This window comes from Apium graveolens, chromosome 4 (assembly GCF_009905375.1).
Source record: "Apium graveolens cultivar Ventura chromosome 4, ASM990537v1, whole genome shotgun sequence".
In the NCBI taxonomy this organism is placed as follows: domain Eukaryota; kingdom Viridiplantae; phylum Streptophyta; class Magnoliopsida; order Apiales; family Apiaceae; genus Apium; species Apium graveolens.
This window is the reverse complement of record NC_133650.1, coordinates 14,333,089-14,339,300: the sequence shown is the minus strand read 5'-3', so window position 1 is coordinate 14,339,300 and position 6,212 is coordinate 14,333,089. Positions and strand designations below refer to the sequence as shown.

Below are 6,212 nucleotides of genomic sequence, written 5' to 3'. Positions count from 1 at the left end.
ATAAAACCGTCGTAAATGCCCCATTTTGTTGTAGTGTAATGAACAAAATAATAGCCTTCTAAATTCAAGATAGTTAAGAAATTGTTCAGGAACTACAACAATTCAAGATAGTTAAGGAAATTGTTCAGGAACTACAATCTTTAGGCCAATCTTTTTTAAATTTGGCAAGTAATATTATAGGAAGGCACATCATTTATCATTTAGCACATCATTAAATATGTTCTTATATAAAATAACACCCCAACAACTTTTATAGATGTAGCATGGAGAAAAACATACTATTGGACATTTTCTTATATAAAACAATGGATATATACTTCTCATCTTGTCGATGGTTCAAGTCTTGATGGAGACAAATGTGTGCATGAATAATTTCTCTACAAATTAAGGAAGCTAAGAAACATTAATAACATAATATTATTTTCTTTGCATATAAAGAAGATTTAAATGCTTCATGAGAATTCTTTAGGTTTTTATTTTGAAATCGAAAGTAATTAACTCCCTATTGAAAAGACCATTTCCGGGTTTTGTTAGGTCAAGTTATGCGCATAATATCCTTTTTTCCAAGAAATTGAAATCGTATTAATTAATTAAATATTTGCACATACATTAATTAAATCCGAGTGTGCATTATCCACTCATAAAACACAATCCGCTATGGAATGAGTAAGTCTCGCTAAATAGTACATTACTTGATTCAAAAAGTGTTTGTAGGGATGGACATTCACTCCGCCTCGTTCGGGTCGGGATTTAAGGAATTTTTTAGGGGCGAGACGGTGATGAGGGAGAATTTTATGAAGATTTCGGTGATCGGGGGATCGGGGCGGAGTGATTCCTCGCCCCGATTGTGTATATAAATAATATGTATATATATAATATAAATATATTACTAAATTAATAATTAAAATAAATAAATTTTATAATATTATTTGAATTTAAAATAATCTATAATTTATTGATCAATATTTTATTTTACATTATAATATAATATAATACAATATATTTTTATAACTTAAAATTTGCCGTTTATTTGTATTATATAAAATTTTGATATAATTTGATATTAAAAATATGAGATAATTTCAATATATTTATATGCTATCAATTAGTATTTTAATTTTTTTATTAAAAATATAAAATATAAAATTACATTATTATTTTTTAATTAAAATTTAAATTCCCCGAAAACCTGTGGGGATCCCCGTTCCTTGTTCGGGGCGGGTATCGGGGTTCGGCGTGATTTTTGGGGTCGATATGAGGGATTGGGGGCGGGGACACTACTTCCCGACCTCGAAGTGCTCCGTGCCCATTCCTACATGTATGACCACTTGAAATATGTTTTTATCACCACGCTGCTCCACTATTTTTTATCCAACTCAAGGTTTACCAAGGCTGTCCTGATGCCTATTTCCGTGGTCACTTTTGATAAAATGTTGTCTTGCTTGCATCATTCTATAGACTCAATAAGTCCACTTACATAATCTTGAGCCATTCCAGAAATACTAAAATAATGAGAAACTGCAAATAGTGTCAGTATTTAGTTTAATTGTATTTTCATCTGGTACGCTCTAATGCTACGCACCATCCATCTGTGTCATGAACCCAAGAGATGTGTCAGTGGTTTTATCTTGAGCATTTTTTCATTGATTGAAGAGAGTTTTTGCTGGAGTGACCAACTCTACAGCTTCCAATCCTCGTTGTTTCCATACTTTCCAAGTCGACTAACACAACAATGCTATCGGACTTAAATCATCACCTTAGTACTGTTGAGAAAAAAACCAAAGCAAACCTGAGAACATTCCACGTAAAGGTGTGCACAGTTTGGTTTGACTTGGTTTTTACCGAAAATCATTACCAAACCATGTAACACCTAAAAAAGGGTGAATAAAGGCCAAAAAACATTGTTGAAAGTGAAGAAAATGGCTATGATAACACTTTTTCAAAAAATAGGACCGTAACTAATATCAGCCCCAACATAGGGGTCTATAGTAACACTTTTTCAATTTTTGGTAACACCAGAAAATGTGAAATCATAGGACATCTATGACTATACTTTTGTTGTTTTGGTAACATTAAAATTGTTGTAACTATAGACCTATGGTAACACCATTATGGTATTTGTTACATCTTATTTGGTGTTACCATAACACTAAATTTTGAAAAACAAATTTATTAATAGCTACAACTTGTTATCTATAGTAACACTTTTATATAAACCTTTTATACCTTTACCTACACTTTTAAATCTTTACCAATATTTTTTTTGATATTTACCAACAGAGAATCTGTATAATTTATATCAATAGCTACAGTTTACAGGACTCATTGCCAACACTTTATGAAAAAAAGGGCAATATAATGTTTGAAAATAGAACTTCCCCATTTCAAAGTTTAACAAACATTCATCATCAAAAACAATCCAACCACCAAAACAACCAGATAAGTACTATCAACCACCAACCAGTTCCAAGCCTACCCATTATACCAAAACAAGTACTAGAAACTAAAACTATCTTAGCTAGCTAGGTACCACATCAAGATCATGAAAATTACTTGCTAGGTACAATACAACTTTACGGTGACAACATTATCACTTTTAACATTCTTTCTTCTCTTATACTGCTCACATAGGTTCTTTATCCTTCTCTTCCACTAATGCTTTTTAGGTATCTTCTTTTTTGAAGAGGTTTCCTTCTTCTTTACACTGAAAGAATTATTATGTGAAAAATTATTAAACTAGGCTTGTAATCGAGACTTGTCGTGTTTCACAAAACTCAATCTATGAAAACTCAAGCCATAGATGATTTTTGAATTTAGCCCATTTTGATTGGTGTGATTTTTGTGTAAGCAGGGGATACACCATTTTTAAAAAACGAGCCAATCAAAATGAGCTAAACTTATGAAATTTAGAGAAAAATCGATTTATCAGATGTACAAGGTTACACTGTTTGATATATAACTTACTTTTCGAGCTTCTGCCAGCTTCATTAGACGTTCATTTATATTGTTTTCCACCATGGTTTCTTTTCACATGTTACAAACAACAGATCAGATATTAATACTATGTACAAGAAGTTCATGTTTAGAATAAAATAGAGAGAAATCTATAGGAATCGAAGTAATATGAGCTAGTCAATATATTTGACAAATAGACAACTGCAAAGTTAAAGAAATTTAAAAGCAAAATAGACTAACAAAGCATACTAATTGTATGAGGCTGTTGTTTTCGGAAAATTATTTGTCAATGCAGGATTTTTCCTCCTCTATTGTGTTATACCATGCACGAAAAAAAGTAAACTGATATTACATGTTCACAAAGACTTGCAAAATCAAAGCACATAGAATTTGTAAAAAACCCTAGATTCACTCAACTATGCAGTACCAACTTCAAAAAAGAAGGCAATTTTGTGATATACACGAGTATGTTAACAAACTCAAAATGATTACGTTTCTAAAATAATGTAAAGAAATGAGAAGAAATTGATGTATTAAACTTGAAACAAAAAATTATCAAGTGTGTGTTATGCATGAGATTGATGCTATGTGTGAGTGTATATCAGTGCGTGCTGTAGGTTGTAAAGAACCGGAGATAAATATTTTTGCTTTAGAGTGAGAACTTGAGGTTATTTAACTAACAGTGAATGTATAAATGGGAAGTATAGATGGTATAATTTTGAGAGTATAGTATAGATCATGAAGTGCAGATGATCAGAGTATTTAAAGGTTTAAATAATTTGTTTTAATTAATGCGCCAAAATTGGCTAATTAATTAAAAATTGGTATACTTACGGGGCCGAGTTTTTTCTTGGCTTTGGCATTGGAGCTGCTGCATTAATTGATAATGGGGTTGGGTTGAACTTGGAGCTAAGTTCTGAGAATAGACTCGAGGCTGTCCTCCTACAAGCGGTGCATGCTGATGCAACTTCTGCATAGATTGTACATACTGCTCATAAAATTCTTGTAACTGTTGTAGAGATCACTGCTCTACAGTTGGCCAAGTAGCTGAAGTACTGGCATTATCTGCAGATGGAGGGGCAGTTGCAGCCTGAGATACTATTGCCTGCGAGGCTTGGGCTACGAATTGTGAACTGTTCTGAGCTCGTGGACTCAAAAAATGTAGTTGGACAATAAATAAGAAATATTATCAATGTAAGAGATTAGGGACTTGCACTAGAAATTGAACATCACATGTAGACATTTGTACACTCACAACACAAGTTTGAGCATGCTCACGTACTTAACAATGTACAAGCCTCTGTTACATACCATGAGAGAATTTCTGAAGGAGCATCCAGAACAATGTGACTTGCATTAAGAAAAAGGGCCCTGCCATGAGCATCCACTCATGTGATACGAGCACCGCACTAGTGTTCAGTCTAGTCTTTCAGCCAAAGCTTTGTCGGATACAACTAGTGGCTGCAATAATTAGGTAAGTGAAGAAATTAAGATCGCCAAAATCATTTCATACACTAAATTGAATACCTATAATATATTAAAGTCATAACCTTAGAGTCTTGTACTGTCACCAAGTATCCATGACAGGGGCAGACCTTGGTAGTTAAAACAACGTCAACAAAACAGATTCTGCAGTATAAATGAGTGCAATATGATTGAAGTGCTTCATTCGGGTAGACAAGTTTGTCACAAACTTGACAAAGGTACTCGCCACCTAGAAAGTGTATGATATGACAAAGGTTCTCATATACAGTCATTCCATCCCAATAACTGGACTTCTTTTTCAGGGAGGCTGCTTATCTCATTCCAATAGTAGTCATAACTGCCATAAGTAGTGTCACTATAATATTTCAACTTTAAAATACAAATATATTGTCAATATAACTGTGTCTCACTAGGTACAACCCATTTAAAAAGTCCTAAATTGATAGAACACAATTGCACTCCTTCCTTTATACATAAACTCCGGCACTTATTTAAGTAAGGTGACTGGTACTCAATCCAGGTTGACAGCTCCCAGGTCTCTGGCTAGTTAATTTTTAGAGTAATTAATACTTAATATGTAGAATTTCCATTTTTCGCTGTACTAAACAAAAAATTAACAAATCAGCATCCCAATAATCTAATTCCAGTGAATTGCACGTGTAAAACCTGTACACGTAATTGACTAGAAAACTAGTTAGTAATATCAAGAACAAAATTTTAACCTAATTTACATAATCAAAAATACCAAAATGAGCACACCTTTGCAGATGCACCGGAACATATCAACAAGTAATTAAATAGGGCCTGGAATCAACAATGAGCAATTGAGGCTTATTCATATTATTTAAATTGGGGGTATTACTACCTTAATACTCGTACAAGAGCACCATATCAAAATCGATGCATAACATCCTTAATTTTAAATTAAATATCATGAATACATAACAAATTATGTACATTTTACTAATGAAAATATGACTCAGTGAATCGATTTTTAAATTACCTTCAGTTTCAAACAAAGAGAAGCCCAGAAGTATTGAATCTTAAAATCAATCAGTAGTGAATTGAAACTAGCTTACAGGCCCAAATCATCAAGCCTATTTGATAAACCCACTAGCTAAATCCTCAATTCAGAAACCCTAATTAAAGATTAAGATCCGCTTACAGACCCAAATAATTGATGATGATGACAAGATTGAAGACTCAACTCGACTGAAGAGGGAATACCCGATTGAAGACTGTAACCCGATTGAAGACCCATGGAAAAGAGAATGATAGAAAACCCAATGATTAAAAACACCCGCTTCCGATTGATGATGAAGATGAACTTCCAATGATGAGAGAATTAGACCTAATTAAAGAGAGTGAAATGTGAAGAGAGTGAGTAGAGTGAATGTGATAGACGAGTGAAATCTGAGAGGAGAGGGTGAAATGACAAATTTAATATTTTGAATAAATTTTAATCCCTATACTCATATATTTGGAAATAATTTGGATTCCCGCCCCATGATTTTAATTCCACGGCCTGAAATTTTGGTCATTGGTTACATCTTTCCTAACATTAATTATGGTGTGTAACCGTAAATACCCCATTTTCTCTATAATTACAGTAAATGACACCAATCATTATAATAAAATAAAGTATAACTATAAATAGTCAAAAATAATTTGAAGCCACCTATGGTCACAATTTAGCTGTTACACTGAAACAAAATATTATAATAGGCCTTATATAGTGTAGTGATATCCTAAGCAGGATTTGCTATTTCAAG

At 32.9% G+C, this 6,212-nt stretch overlaps 1 long non-coding RNA gene across 10 annotated transcripts; it reads right to left on the bottom strand.

Annotated features, from left to right (window-relative positions):
• Window positions 1–1,267: 1,267 nt before the first annotated feature.
• LOC141717788 (uncharacterized) lies at window positions 1,268–5,870 on the bottom strand. 10 transcript variants are annotated; one of them, XR_012573804.1, is made up of 6 exons: window positions 5,200–5,870; window positions 4,506–4,983; window positions 4,267–4,416; window positions 3,790–4,074; window positions 2,965–3,023; window positions 2,293–2,704 (listed from the first exon to the last, which is right to left on the bottom strand). It is a non-coding gene; the product is annotated as an uncharacterized LOC141717788 (long non-coding RNA). The 10 variants fall into 10 exon arrangements; XR_012573798.1 differs by having other exon boundaries at window positions 3,790–4,416; window positions 5,200–5,244; window positions 5,444–5,870; XR_012573801.1 differs by having other exon boundaries at window positions 2,294–2,704; window positions 3,790–4,106.
• Window positions 5,871–6,212: the final 342 nt, after the last annotated feature.